Source organism: Serinus canaria, chromosome 26 (genome assembly GCF_022539315.1).
Source record: "Serinus canaria isolate serCan28SL12 chromosome 26, serCan2020, whole genome shotgun sequence".
Lineage (NCBI taxonomy): Eukaryota > Metazoa > Chordata > Aves > Passeriformes > Fringillidae > Serinus > Serinus canaria.
In genome coordinates this window covers 3,599,163-3,612,916 of record NC_066339.1, presented here as the reverse complement: position 1 = coordinate 3,612,916, position 13,754 = coordinate 3,599,163, and the positions used below count along the sequence as shown (strand labels likewise).

Genomic DNA, 13,754 nt, shown 5'->3' with positions numbered 1-13,754 from the left:
CCTGCCCGGGAAGGGGAAGTTTGGCAGTGACTCAGTGGGAGAGATGGATGGTTCCCTGAAAAAAAAAAAAACCCAGCTTATCTCCTCCCCGTGCTGCAAGCAGGGTGACAGGGGACAAGGTTCACTCACAGGAGCAAACTCTGGTTCTTTTGAAACTGCTGAGGTGGTTTAACCCCAGGGAAACAGCTGCTGGAATCACCCAGGCACAGCAGTTCCTGCAGGTGCCAGGGCAGGGTGACAATCAGAGCCCTCAGGGGTGGCAGCTCAGCTTCTGTGTGTGCTGACCTTCCCCTCCGTGGGAGGGGAAACACCAAAACCAGCAGCCAAACCCTCCAGCGGCACCACCAGAGAGGTTTTGGCACCTCCTGGGGCAGAGCTTTGGGGATCTGTGGTGCTCTGTGCATTTTCCTGCCTTTTCCCCTTGCAGCTCTGCCCACCCACAGCAGGACCTTGCAGGAAGGACTTGGTGCAGATTATTTTTTGGGTTTTTTTTTTTTGTACTTTGTTTTGCAATTTGGGAGCTCCTGGTTGCTAAGGGCCTGGATCTCTGGTGTGGATTGGTGGAGCTGTTGTTATGGAGATGCTCCATGGGCAAAATTCAGAGGAGGTGCTGCTGGATTCGGGGGTTTGCATCGGCCTCGTGGTCAGCAGTGCTGGGCACCTTGGGGACAGGATTTGTGTCCTGAAAATGTCAATTCAGTGATTTCCAGTGGTTTCAGGGCAATTTGGGGCTCACAGAGAGCTCCAGGAGAGCTGGAGAGGGACTGGGGACAAGGGATGGAGGGACGGGACACAGGGGATGGTTTAAACTGGAAAAGGGGAGATTTAGGTTGGATGTTGGGCAGGAATTCCTGGCTGGAATGAGCAGGACACAGGGAATGGTTTTAGGCTGGAAAAGGGGAGATTTAGATGGATATCAGGAAGGAATTCCTGGCTGGAATGAGCAGAACACAGGGAATGGTTTGAAGGTGGAAAAGGGGAGATTTAGATGGATATCAGGAAGGAATTCCTGGCTGGAATGAGCAGGACACAGGGAATGGTTTGAAGGTGGAAAAGGGGAGATTTAGATGGATATCAGGAAGGAATTCCTGGCTGGAATGAGCAGAACACAGGGAATGGTTTGAACTGGAAAAGGGGAGATTTAGATGGATACCAGGAAGGAATTCCTGGCTGGGAGGGAGGTGAGAGGCTGGGCAGGAATTCCCAGAGGTGCTGTGAGTTCCCTGTGCCTGTCCCAGCTCCAGGGTGGGACAGGAGCCTGCAGTGATCTGGGCTTGGAGATTTCAGGGAGACCCTGAGAAGGTCCCTCAGCTCTGGGACAGGCACAGGGACACCCAAACATCCCCATTTCTCCTGCTCCTCAATCCACCCACTTTTAAAACAGGAATGACAATATTCCTCCTGCCCCGCCCCTTCTGGGAGTGACACACAATGGGGAATGGGGTCAGACTAAAAGGGGGGAAGTTTAATAAATGGGAAAAATCCCTCCCTGGGAGGCTGGGGAGGTGCTGGCAGGGGCTGCCCCATCCCTGGAAGTGTCCAAGGCCAGGCTGGACAGGGCTTGGCACAGCCTGGGACAGTGGGAGGTGGAATTTTAGAGGAGATGATCTTTAAGGTTCTTCCCAACCCCAACCATTTTTCAATTTGCATTTCCCCGGTCTGTGAACCCAGCAGAGGTGCAGCTGGGGGGTTGTTGTTATCTCAGGGTGTCCCTGAGCACCTGCAGAGCCACAGCCTGGGCTGGGCTGTGACCCTGGGCTCGTTTGCCCTCCCCAGTGAGCAGCTCCTGCTGAGGCAGGCTGGGCACTGGAGCATGGCCCCATTTCCCAGCTCTCCTGGATTCAGCAGCCAGCTTTCACCCCAGCCCTGGGATTGCTGCTGGAACACAACGCTGCTCTCCAGGCAATGATTTCCACATGCCTGCATGTGCCTGGGGGCAGCAGCCAGGCCAGGGCAGCAGCAGCAGCAGGAGGAGGAGGAGGAGGAGGCACTGAACACATTTTTCTTTCCATGACTGGCTGCCCACGCTCCTATCGAGTGGCAGGGCAGTGGGGAAAGGATGCAGTGACTGTGAAATGTTCCCTGCAGAGCCCCGGAGCTCTCCTCGGGAGCTGCACACATGTGAGGCCATGTGAGCTGAGCTCTGGGGGAAACAGAGCTGCTGAGGGCTCTGCATCCCGGGTGAGCAGAAAAACAGGTGAATGTTGTTAAAAACGGGTTAGAAACTGCTGTAAAATAGTTAATAGATGGTTAAGCATGTGCTGTTAATTAGGTTATTATATTGTAAAAGGGGTTAAAAGGGTGGTTATGAGAAATGACAGCCAAGCAAATGCACCCACCCCCAAGTGAAAGGAGCCAGCCTGGCCAGAGCTGTCATGGCCAATCCTTGGTGCTTTCTCTTCCTGGTTTCTCTGAAGTTCCAGTTTGGGGCCTCACAGTTTTTCCTGGGAATCTTTTTTGCTTTCAGTTTCAAACTGGATTTAAGGTGCCCGGTTGTCTCGGAGCCGTGGCACAAGAGGGGTGGCAGCAGTTGTTGGGAATGGCCCAGAAGTGCCTGAGACATCTCCCCCAGGGTGACATCTCCCTCTGCACAGAGGAGAAGGGTGAATGTGGAAGTCAGAGCCATGGCAGAGGCTGGGATGTGGGAAACCCCCCCCCAGAGTGCCCAGCAGCAGGAAGGGAGCGGGATGGGCACTCACAGGGCGCTGAGTGAGAGCCCACATGAGCGGGTACTCATTGACCAGGGGTGAGGGGAGGGCACGCGGCCACAGGAGCCAGGAGCCAGCCTGGATGTCACAGACAGCCCTGGGTGTCACACACAGCCCTAGGTGTCACACACAGCCCTGCATGTCACACAGAGCCCTGGGTGTCACACACAGCCCTGGGTGTCACACACAACCTTGGATGTCACACAAAGCCCTGCGTGTCACACACAGCCCTGGGTGTCACACACAGCCCTGGGTGTCACACACAGCCCTGCATGTCACACACAACCTTGGATGTCACACAAAGCCCTGCGTGTCACACACAGCCTGGATGTCACACACAGCCCTACGTGTCACACACAGTCTTGCATGTCACACAGAGCCCTGGGTGTCACACACAGCCCTAGGTGTCACACACAGCCCTGGATGTCACACACAGCCCTGCATGTCACACACAGCCCTGCATGTCACACCATAACTGTGCATGTCACACAAAGCCCTGCGTGTCACACACAGTCTTGGGTGTCACACATAGCCCTGGGTGTCACACACAGCCCTGGGTGTCACACACAGCCCTGCATGTCACACACAGCCCTGGGTGTCACACACAGCCCTGGGTGTCACACACAGCTCTGGGTGTCACACACAGCCCTGGGTGTCTCATCACACCCTGCACCCACATCACCCCGGTCCCACCTTTGCTGCTCCTCCCTGAGCCCTCAGAGCCAAGGATGCCAATCCCCATCAGACCCAGGTGACAGACGAGCTGCTCCCCCTGTGTCACCAAGGCTGGCCTCTCACCCCTGCTGCAAGGCCACCACGTCCCCGCTGGCTCCCTGGGGCTCAGTTTTGACCCCCCCACCTGCTCCTAGAGGGGCAGCCCCAGTTCAGAGGGGCTGGTTCAGCTCCTGCTCCCACTGAAGAGCTGCTGCTGAAGGTTCCACCCCGCACCCAGGGCACCCAAACATTGCTGAGGGCCTCAGGGGTGCTGCCCTGGCACAGGCTGAGGCGACCAGAGGAGATGGATCCTTCTAGAACATCCCTTCCCTCCGGGGGGGCTCGGATTTGATGCTCCTGCTGCACCATCTGGGAAGCAGTTCCCTGCTCCTCGAGGTGTCTCCCAGCCAGCCTGGTGGTTCTGAGATGAGAAATGAGAGTCAGCAAGTCCAGCGAGACTCCCACATTCCAAAGGAACACGGGGAAAAGGAGTTCTGGCAGCAGCAGAACTGAGGAAGCCCAAATTTTTGTCTCCTGGGCAGTTTGTTTTTTTTGGTTTGTTTTTTTTTTTTTTTTTTTTTTTTGTGGAATATCCACGTCTGGAAAGAAGACCCCAAATGTTGGATTTTCCCCCACAGAACTTGCATCCCCTTCCATCCTCCTCGCCAGCCCTGCTGTGCCCTCCGTGCTCCCACTCCCCACACTCTGTGGAGATGGATTTTGTGCCTTCCCTGCCTCGGTTTCCCCCTGCCCTTCCCCCCTCCTGCACATCCCCCAGATTTCGGCACTAATTACAATAACTCTGCTGACAGACAGGGCGGCGTGCGCAGGGAAGGCGAGGATTAATATAGCCGAGGATATAAGAAATTAATTACCTTCAGGCAGACAATGTTGGCACCTCCAGTCAGCCTGATTTATTTCCACGGCTGCTCTATTTTTGGCCAACCCAGAATGTTTGACTAAATATAAGACAACAAGGAGCTGGAATGGGTGGGGGAGCCGCTGCTAAATCCACAGCCCCGAGAGGCTGAACCCCGCACGGCTGCCGGTCCCGGTGTCTCGGGCTGCCCCGGCTCTGCCCGGAGCCTCAAGGAGGAGCAGGAGGAGCCGCAGGAGGGAGCTGGAGCGGAGTGCGAGGCGGGGATCGCCGTGTGTGTTTGTGTGTTTGTGCTCTCCGTGCGCGGCTCCTGCCCGGGCCAGCGGGGCCGAGCGGGCTCCTGCTCGCGGGGCTGCGGCGGGGAGGAGCCAGCGCCGCACGGAGCCGAGCGCCGGCAGCGCTCCCGCACCGCGCCGGGTCCCGCACCGCGCCCGCACCGCGCCCGGCTGCGCTCCGGCTGACCGGGCTCCGCTACCGGCACCGGCACCGCTCCAATCCCCCGGAACCGGCACCGGCACCGCTCCAATCCCCCGGCACCGGCACCGCTCCAATTCCCCGCTACCGGCACCGGCACCGCTCCAATTCCCTGGTACCGGCACCGCTTCAATTTCCCCGGCACCGGCACGGACTCCTCTCCCACTCGCCCTGCTCGATACCGGCACCGGCTCCGCTCCAACCTTTTTCCTGCACCGGCAGCTCTCCAGCCCTCCCGTACTCCGGACCACTCCAACCCTCTCCTGCTCCAGTACCGGCTCCAGCATCCGCCCCGCTCCGGTGCCGGCTCCGCTCCGCTGCCGGCCCGGCCCCGTTCCCGGAGCGGCCCCGCGGCTCCCGCAGCACCGCCCCTGCTCTGCCCCGCAGGAAGGAGGAAGGGACACGGCAGGAGGGAGAGTGACCTGCTCGGCGGCCGGTGAGTGCCGGGGTGACCCAGCCGCGGGCCGGGGACCCTGCTCGCACCCCCAGATCCTCCGGGGACCCTGCTCGCACCCCCAGCCTTTCCGGGGGTCCTGCTCGCCCCTCCAGCCTCTCCGGGGGCCACCGCCGCTGCCTTTGGGACTGGCGGGGCACGAAGTGCGAGGGGAGAGTTGGAGGTACGGAGTGGGAGGGTTCGGCTCGGTACGGATTTGGACCTTGGTGCTCCCTGGTGAGGGAGATTCCTGTGCGCGTTTGGTCTTAAATCTGTTTCAGGGAGCCCCGGTCTAACCCAGTACTGGATTTTGATGGGCATCCCTGGGTAGGTCCCGCTGTGAGGGGCATGGGGGGATTCTTTGAGCGTGGAAGTGCCCGGGGGTGACCCCCAGGGTCTGTCCGGTGGGAGGGAGCCCTGCCCCGGGCTGGCAGCTCGGCATTCCCCCGCCGCTGCAGTTTTTGGAGGCTGTCACGATCAGCTGCATCTCTCCAGCGCTGCCTGTTGCTGTGACGAGTTGCCGGGGGTGTGCCCCAGAATGTGTCCCCCTCTTTGTCCCCAGACGGCCCCTTGAGAGCTGCCCTCCGTGCCAGGCCAGCCTGAAAAGCTTTAACAGCCTCGTCTCTCGGTGAAAACAACCTGGGCCGAGCGTGTTGGCACAATGGTGGCATCAGCTCTGAGAGGAAGAAAGAATCAGGGTCAGGCCTGGGGCTGCTGGCGCTGGGTTTTGTGCTGTGCATCAAGGAAAGCAGCGGTGAAATGTGATGTGTGCTGGGCTTGGAGATGGTGCCTGAAGGGGGGAAAGCTTTGAGCAAGCATCAGGCAGAAAGTTGGAGCCTCTGGATGAGGTTTGTGAAAGGGCAAGAGCCGTCAAACAGGGCCCTGCGAGGGACTGGGATTAATTAATTCCCTCCTCGGTGGTGTGGGGCAGATTTGGGGTGTGGATCTGGGATGTGCCAACACGTGGGGCTGAGATGTGGTCAGTGCAAGCAGAGTCCTGTTCTCCAGCCTCACGAGGCTGTGACAGCAGGGAGAGGTCGGGAGAAGCCGTTCCCATGATCCTGAAGAAATTCCCTCAAGGAATCTGGCCATTGGGTAATGGGCATGGTGTCAGCAGGCACACACGGGTGGCACAGAAATCTCTGTGGTGTGGAGCATCCTTTCCTCCCTGGGAAAAGGTGGGATGGGATGTCCAAGAGTCCCAGAAGGAAGAGGCAGGAACAGGAAGGCACCTGGCTCACCCCATCCATGGAACTTCCTTGGTGTGTGAGGCACCCAGCTCAGTTTGCTGATTTTCAGGCTCTCTGTCTCAACCTCTCTCTGCCAGAAGATTTCTGAGCAAGTTTTGGTGCCCGTGCTCCAGGCAGAGCTCACAGATCTGTTCCCAAGTTCCCAGGCTTACTCACTCACACTGGAAAATATCAGTACCACGTCCAAATGGGAGCAGTTAAAAAATGAGCAGTGGAACAACCTCGCCAGAAATCCTGGGAGTTCCTCCTCTCTCTCATCCTGCTGGGATAGAGAGGAAGAGAGAAAAAAATTACAACTAATCAGGGCTCTGGAGATCTCCCCCTGTCCATGGCCTTGCCAGGGGTTCTGCCTGGCCTTGGCCACGTCACCGCAGTGTCCCCACGTCTGAGTTCCCCCATCTGCGAACTCCTGACCTTGCTTTGTTCTCAGGGCTTTGCCCTGAGCTCTGCAGAGCCCTGGGATGCTGGCAGGGATGGGAAGCACTGGATCCTCATCTCCACGCCGTGGTGGCCCCTTTCACTGAGGCAGCTCTTTGTGGAGCCCTGAATGGACCCTTCAGAGAGGCTGTGCTGGTGACAGAGTGACAGAGTGACAGAGGGATGGTGTCACACATTGCTGGTTACAGGTGGCTGAAGTACAGTTGGCTGCTTTTTATCGGCTTCCAAACGAGCTGCTTTAAATCTTGAGCTGCTGCCTCTCCTCTGCATTCCTTGCCAGTGTCACTTGTGCCCTGGGGACAGGCTGGGGTGCAGAGGGAGCTGCAGGGGACAGTGTCACTTGTGCCCTGGGGACAGGCTGGGGTGCAGAGGGAGCTGCAGGGGACAGTCAGTGTCACTTGTGCCCTGGGGACAGGCTGGGGTGCAGAGGGAGCTGCAGGGGGGACAGTGTCACTTGTGCCCTGGGGACAGGCTGGGGTGCAGAGGGTGCTGCAAGGCACAGTGTCACTTGTGCCCTGGGGACAGGCTGGGGTGCAGAGGGAGCTGCAGGGGGGACAGTGTCACTTGTGCCCTGGGGACAGGCTGGGGTGCAGAGGGAGCTGCAGGGGACAGTCAGTGTCACTTGTGCCCTGGGGACAGGCTGGGGTGCAGAGGGAGCTGCAGAGGGGACAGTGTCACTTGTGCCCTGGGGACAGGCTGGGGTGCAGAGGGAGCTGCAGGGGGGACAGTCAGTGTCACTTGTGCCCTGGGGACAGGCTGGGGTGCAGAGGGAGCTGCAGGGGACAGTCAGTGTCACTTGTGCCCTGAGGACAGGCTGGGGTGCAGAGGGAGCTGCAGGGGACAGTGTCACTTGTGCCCTGGGGACAGGCTGGGGTGCAGAGGGAGCTGCAGGGGACAGTTTTTGCCTTCCCTCACTGGCACTGGACCCAGGGCAGGCAGATGAGAGCAGCTGCATTTTGCAGAGGGTAAAACACAGAGGCAAAATGGCTCAGGGTGCTGCAGGGAGCTCTGCTGAGTTCTGATCTCCCAAATCCATGAGGATCCTTCCGTTCTCCCTGTCCCACCACCTGGTCAGGCAGAACCCTGGCTGTCCAGTCACCATGTGAATTAAAATCTCCACGTTGCAGTTTCTACCGAGACCATCATCCCCTTGGTCTGGCCTTCTGGAGAGAAATGAATGTTTGGTCAATGCCTGTAAACCCTGGGACATTCCTCTGGCTCCCACCGAGCTGAGCTTTGGGCCAGGAGGGCTGAGAATCTCCAGAAAAGCTGGGATCTGTTTGTTTGGAGCCATGTCCAAGAAGAGTAAGAGTTTCCAAAAGGGCTTAGGCTCAGTCGGGGCCTCCCAGATTCTCCTTCCATCCTCAGGGAAATTGAGGCAGCTCCTTCAGGCAGTAGGACAGGGGAGCTTGGCTCAGCTCAGAGGAGATCCCAAGCCTGGAGTGAGTTCTGCTGTGTAATTCACGTGCTGACACCCCAAAAGCTGAGCTCAGCTGGGCTGGGTTTGCCTCTGTGCAGGCAGGGAAGCGCTGAGAGGGCTCTGTTGGAGAAGAGCAGTGAACCCTGTCCAGGCAGAGCTTTGCCCTGCTGGCTTTGCTCTCCTCTAAATCCACTGGCTCCTGCTGTTTGTCCAGGAAACCTGATGGCAGGAAGCAGCCTGTTGATGGATGTGGCCCAGATCCCAATCTGGTGAACAATTAACTTTGCAGAGTGCTCTGTAATCAGCCCGAGCATCTTTTGCCCTCTCCCAGTCTCCCAGCCCAGCCTTCCTTCCAAGGCAGCAGTGTTTTGCCCGCAGCCAGAGCTGCTCATCTGCTGCTTGTTTGCTCAGTCGCTCCCAATCTCTGGCTCCTATCTCTTGTCTGGCTGGAAGAGAAGCTGGAAACTGCTGCAGGATGATTTTGGAGGCAGGGAGCAGCACGGGAAGCCCTGGCAGAGGGCTGGGGTTCATCTGTGCTGCTGCCACCGCTGCCACCTCTCATCTGTCTGCTCGTCCTTCACCTCCCTCCCTCCACACAGCTCCTTCCAGCCCCATCCTCAGAGCTTGGCCTTTCCTCTTGCCTTTCCCTGCTCTTTTAGGGATGAGCTCTAGGCCACCACAGGGTTTTCCCAGCTGCATTCCTCACCAGGAATTGCCCACATCTCTTCCTGATCCCTGCTGGGAACCTGGGCATTCCTTCCCAACCCTGAGCAGCAGCTCTGGGTGCAGAGTGCAGCTCCAGGAGGAGGCAGGACCTGCAGGGATGCAGCTCAGGAAGCAGGAGGATGCTCCAGGTGGAGGCAATACCTGCAAGGATGCAGCTCAGGAAGCAGGAGGATGCTCCAGGTGGAGGCAATACCTGCAAGGATGCAGCTCAGGAAGCAGGAGGATGCTCCAGGTGCAAGCAGGACCTGCAGGATGCAGCTCAGGAAGCAGGAGGATGCTCCAGGAGCAGGCAGGACTGCAGGGATGCAGCTCAGGAAGCAGGAGGATGCTCCAGGAGCAGGCAGGACCTGTGGGGATGCAGCTCAGGAAGCAGGAGGATGCTCCAGAAGGAGTCAGGACTGTGGGGATGCAGCTCAGGAAGCAGGAGGATGCTCCAGAAGGAGTCAGGACTGTGGGGATGCAGCTCAGGAAGCAGGAGGATGCTCCAGGTGGAGGCAGGACCTGCAGGGATGCAGCTCAGGAAGCAGGAGGATGCTCCAGGTGGAGGCAATACCTGCAAGGATGCAGCTCAGGAAGCAGGAGGATGCTCCAGGAGCAGGCAGGACTGCAGGGATGCAGCTCAGGAAGCAGGAGGATGCTCCAGAAGGAGTCAGGACTGTGGGAATGCAGCTCAGGAAGCAGGAGGATGCTCCAGAAGGAGTCAGGACTGTGGGAATGCAGCTCAGGAAGCAGGAGGATGCTCCAGGCACTCTCTCCAGTGAGCTGGATCCTGCTGCCAGCACCAGCAATTCCCGCTTTGGTTGTGGCTTCTGTTCCCATTTTCCGCAGTCCCTGCCACCCCCGGGGGTGCTGGGGGCAGAAATAATTTGGGAGGTGTTCAGAGAGGTGTTTGAGCTGCTGCTGGCAAGGATTGCTGCTTTTTGGGATCCAGGAGCAGCTCAGATGGGACATTTCAGGGATGTCAGCTGGGTTTGCCTCCCTTTCCTCTCCCTGTGTGGGATCAAAGCAGGGACAATTCCTCGTTTGTCACCGTGACCCCTCCATCCCTGGGGCCTGCAGGCACTGCCACAGCAAAAATCATAAATTGAGTGGTGAATTCCCAGCCCAGAGCTGTCAGAGCTCGGTCCTGTCACCTCTGCTGGGACACCTGGATCACCTGAGCTGCTGCTGGGAAAACAGGAGGGAGTGGGGTTGGAATCTCTGCCCCTTCCTGAGTGCCTGGGAAGGGAGAGCTCCAGTGGGCAGCTGGAAGGATGCTGCTAATGAGGACACTCCAATTAATGGCATTTTCAGTTCATTATTTTGTTAGTTTTGAAGTTTTTCCCTGATTAATTTGATTGGTGACACCCAAACCTTCCACCCTTGCACTGCCCTTGTCATCTTCATTTGTCAGCTGGGAAACTGAGGCATGGAGTTTATTCCTGGGGTTGGGAAAATCCCAACTGGCAGCTCTGGATCTCAAACCTGAGACCTAAAACTCTCTCCAGGATGTGTTGGTGTGAATCAAACAGCTCCTGTCTCGCTGTGCTCTGGGTTTTATGAATTTAATTCATCTTTTGGGCACTTTTTCAGTGTCTTTGTTATTGAACCCTCTCCATGAACCCTCTCCCTCTTCTTCTTCCCCAATCCCTGAAATCCTCAGCCCTTTTCTTTTAAAACAGCCCAAATTTTCCCAGCTGGAGTGGGGCTGGGCACTGGCTTTGAGCAGTTTTTTTGTGGTGATTTTGCCTTGAATCGTTCCATTTAATAGGAGAGGCTGCTGAAGGCGACCATAAACACCAAAACCCCCAAAGAAATCAAAATGTGCCTTTTTTGGGAAGCAGGGAAACATTCCCAGCGTTCCTTCTATTTCTGCTCTTTCTCCATTTTGATTTTAATGGTTTATTTTCTATTTAATTATTCGGGCAGCATTAATGTGCTGGTCACTCAGGGGTTGGGATTCCTGATCCTGGGGGGATTTATCCTCAAAACACCCCCCAGCTTTTCCCTCTCTCCTGTTGCTCCCAGCACTTCCCACTCTCGGAGCCGTGGCTTTTTTTAGTTGCTAAATCTGACAAGGTTTGTGAGCAGGAGCCTCGATTCTGCACTCGGGAACATGCACAGGAATATAAATTCAGCACTTTGGGGCTTTTTTTTCCTGCATTCCAGCATGGAACATCACCTGGAGCTTGGATTTATGCCATCCATGACTGGAATTATTGGGTGGAAAACCTTTTAGGTTGGTGGTTTATGGGCCAAGCCTGTGCTGGAGCAGATGTAGATCCAGAGGGATCTTCAGGAGATCTCAGGAACTCAGGATGCAGCCCTGATCCAGTGGATCCATGATCCATAAACAACAGAACCAAGGAAATGATCTTGGTGTGCCTGGGGACTCTGAGGAGGAGGAGGAGGAGGAGGCAGAACTGGAGGGTTTGGTTATACCCAGACTGGTTTGTGTCTGGCACAAATTAAAATGCAAGGGGAGCCTCTGTGTGCCCAAAGTGAATTGAACAAATCAGCCCAACACCGCCCCACACCCTGCCCGCCACAGCCTCTGCTGGGCAGGGGCTCCCAGAGGCCCTGGGGAGAGCAGGAGCTGCAGGAGCTGCCCCAGGGCTGTCCCAGGGCTGTCCCATCACTGCCCCATCACTGCCCCATCACTGTCCCATCACTGCCCCTCACTGCCCCATCATTGTCCCATCACTGCCCCACTGCTGTCCCATCACTGCCCCATCATTGTCCCATTGCTGCCCCACTGCTGTCCCATCCTTGTCCCATTTCTGTTCCATTATTATCCCATCATTATCCCATCACTGTCCCATCACTGTCCCATCACTGCTTTCCCATCACTGTCCCATCACTGTCCCATCTCAGTCCCATCACTGTCCCATTGCTGTCCCATCATTATCCTATTGTTATCCCATCACTGCCCCATCTCTGTCCCATATTGTCCCATGCTGTCCCTCACTGTCCTGTCACTGTCCCATCTGCCCGGTAATTGTTATTGGATCACTGTCCCATCACTGTCCCATCACTGCCCCATCACTGTCCCATCACTGTCCCCTCACTGTCCCTTCATTATCCTGTCACAGTCCCATCACTGCCCCATAATTGTTATCCCATCACTGTTCCATCTCTGTCCCATGCTATCCCTCACTGTCCCATCACCGACCCATCTGTCCCATCACTGTCCCATTGTTATCCTATCACTGTCCCCTCACTGTCCCATCAATGTTCTGTCCTGTCACTGTCCCATCACTGTCCCCTCACTGTCCCATGCTCTCCCATCGCTGTCCCGTTGTTATCCCATTTCTGTCCCCTCCCTCCCATAGGTGCCCTGTCCCTGCAGAGCCTGGCTGGGATTTTCTGGATTCCCCCAAATTCCCCACAGGGCGATGGGCAGAGCCATTTCCTCAGAAAAGTGCCTGGAAAAGGCCCAATTGGGGCATTTTAATTCCAGGCAAACACAGCAGAGCGTCAGAAGGGGAAGGAGCATTTTCATAAATCACCATTAGCAGCACGGGTGCTGTTTAAGCACTTAATCCCTCCCAATCCCCCCTGATTAACGATTAATTGTGCCACTAATTGTGCTATCATAGCGTGGCAGGCCCAGCCTGCAGCTGGCACAGGCAGCCACACCAGTGCTGAGCCACAACTGGGAGCACTGGGAGGCCCTGCTGAGAGAGCCTGGGCCAAAATCCTCCTCTGTTCAAACCTCAGGGTTTTAATCCTGCCTTATCTCCAGCGTTTCCTTATCAGCTGGGAAGCAGGAGAGGAGCATTGGATGGACTTGGAACAGCCCTGCTCGGTGTAATCTCTTTTTTAGTGCGGATTTTCCTCCACTCCTGTGAAAACCACATGGGAATTCTTCCATGTTTAGATTTGAAGTGAGGGGAAAAGCACAATATTTGAATTTATTTTCATTATTTTCTGCTTCTGATGGCTGCAGTATCCAAGGCCTCTCCTCTCCCTGACAGAGCCCAATGCCCAAGGCCCTGCTCAGTGTCATCCCTTTTTTAGCGTGGATTTTCCTCACTCCTGTGAAAACCACATGGGAATTCTTCTATGTTTTGATTTGGAGTAGGGAGGAAAGCACGATATATGAGTTTATTTCCATTATTTTTTACATTTTTGATCCCAGTTTAATGCCCAGCAGGCTGCAGTGTCCAAGGCCTCTCTCGCTGACAGTGTACAAGGCCCTGCTCAGTGTCATCCCTTTTTTAACATGGATTTTCCTCCACTCCTGTGAAATTCACATGGGAATTCTTCTATGTTTTCATTTGGAAGCAGGGGGAAAGAACAATATTTGAATTTATTTCTGTTATTTTTATATTTCTGATGCCTCTTTTACACACAGCAGGCTGCAGTGTCCAAGGCCTCTCCTCTCCCTGACAGTGCCCAAGGCCCTGCTCAGTGTCATCCCTTTTTTAGTGTGGATTTTCCTCCACTCCTGTGAAATTCACATGGGAATTCTTCTATGTTTTCATTTGGAGTAGGGAGGAAAGCACGATATGAGTTATTCCATTATTTTTACATTTGATCCAGTTATGCCCAGCAGCTGCAGTGCCAAGGCCTCTCCGTGACAGTGTACAAGGCCCTGCTCAGTGTCATCCTTTTTACATGGATTTTCCTCCACTCGTGAAATTCACATGGGAATTCTTCTATGTTTTCATTTGGAGTAGGGAGGAAAGCACGATATATGAGTTTATTTCCATTATTTTTTACATTTTTGATC

At 55.9% G+C, this 13,754-nt stretch overlaps 1 protein-coding gene across 3 annotated transcripts in view; it reads left to right on the top strand.

The window, feature by feature from the left end:
* Window positions 1–4,724: 4,724 nt before the first annotated feature.
* Window positions 4,725–13,754, top strand: part of CDK18 (cyclin dependent kinase 18) — a 44,090-nt gene continuing 35,060 nt past the window's right edge. For 2 of the 3 annotated variants that reach the window (XR_007780156.1, XM_050985378.1), the window contains exon 1: window positions 4,725–5,390. The gene's annotated coding sequence lies outside the window, so the exon portion shown is untranslated. The remainder of the gene's footprint in view (window positions 5,391–13,754) is intronic. The other variant, XM_050985379.1, reaches the window with a different exon arrangement.